Source organism: Juglans regia, chromosome 11 (assembly GCF_001411555.2).
Source record: "Juglans regia cultivar Chandler chromosome 11, Walnut 2.0, whole genome shotgun sequence".
Classification (NCBI taxonomy): Eukaryota; Viridiplantae; Streptophyta; class Magnoliopsida; order Fagales; family Juglandaceae; genus Juglans; species Juglans regia.
The window spans coordinates 4,827,381-4,828,131 of NC_049911.1; positions in this window are offsets into that span (position 1 = coordinate 4,827,381).

Here is a 751-nt window from a genome sequence, read left to right on the forward strand (position 1 = left end):
TATGTATTATTTGGGAGAAAAAAAAATCTTGCCATTTATAAAATTAATTAAATAAAAAGGCATCAATTGTAACATAACTAAGCAAGTTAAAATAATATATATATATATATAGATGCAGCTTTTCTTTGCATCAACATATAACATATATATTATTATATGCACACATGAATTATACTAACTCATGATGCAATTGCATGCATTAGTTTCATAATTACTTATAACATTCGTTCCCCTAATTTTTGTTTTTACCTTTAATGGCTTGAATTTGTTCAAGCTAGCTATATTAAGGAGTACCATAATTAATTTGCTGCTTGTAGATCAGAACAATTAGCTCTCTCTCTCATCTGGTGAAAGTTGCTAATTAAGTAATTACTAGCTAGGTACATAAAATATGACAGGTGTAGGAGGAATGTTATGCATCAGCTATTATTCATTCTCACACTCTATACTTATAGTTTTTTCATATGGTGTAAGGGTGTTGTTTTTTATAGAGTATGATGATTTTTTTATAAGGTGTGAGGTGTGGAGTGGTAAATAATGACTGATGAGAAGAATTTTTAAATTAATAATTGTTGTACTTTATCTCAGTTTATTAGTATATAAACCCTAATGTGTGTGTGTATATATATATATTTGGAATTTGGGAAAATTATTTTATTTGGAGTTTTAGGGGTTTAGATATCAATGTGTATCATTTTTTGTTTATTTATAATTTATATTTTAATGTCGAGTACTGATCTTGTTAAAGCCT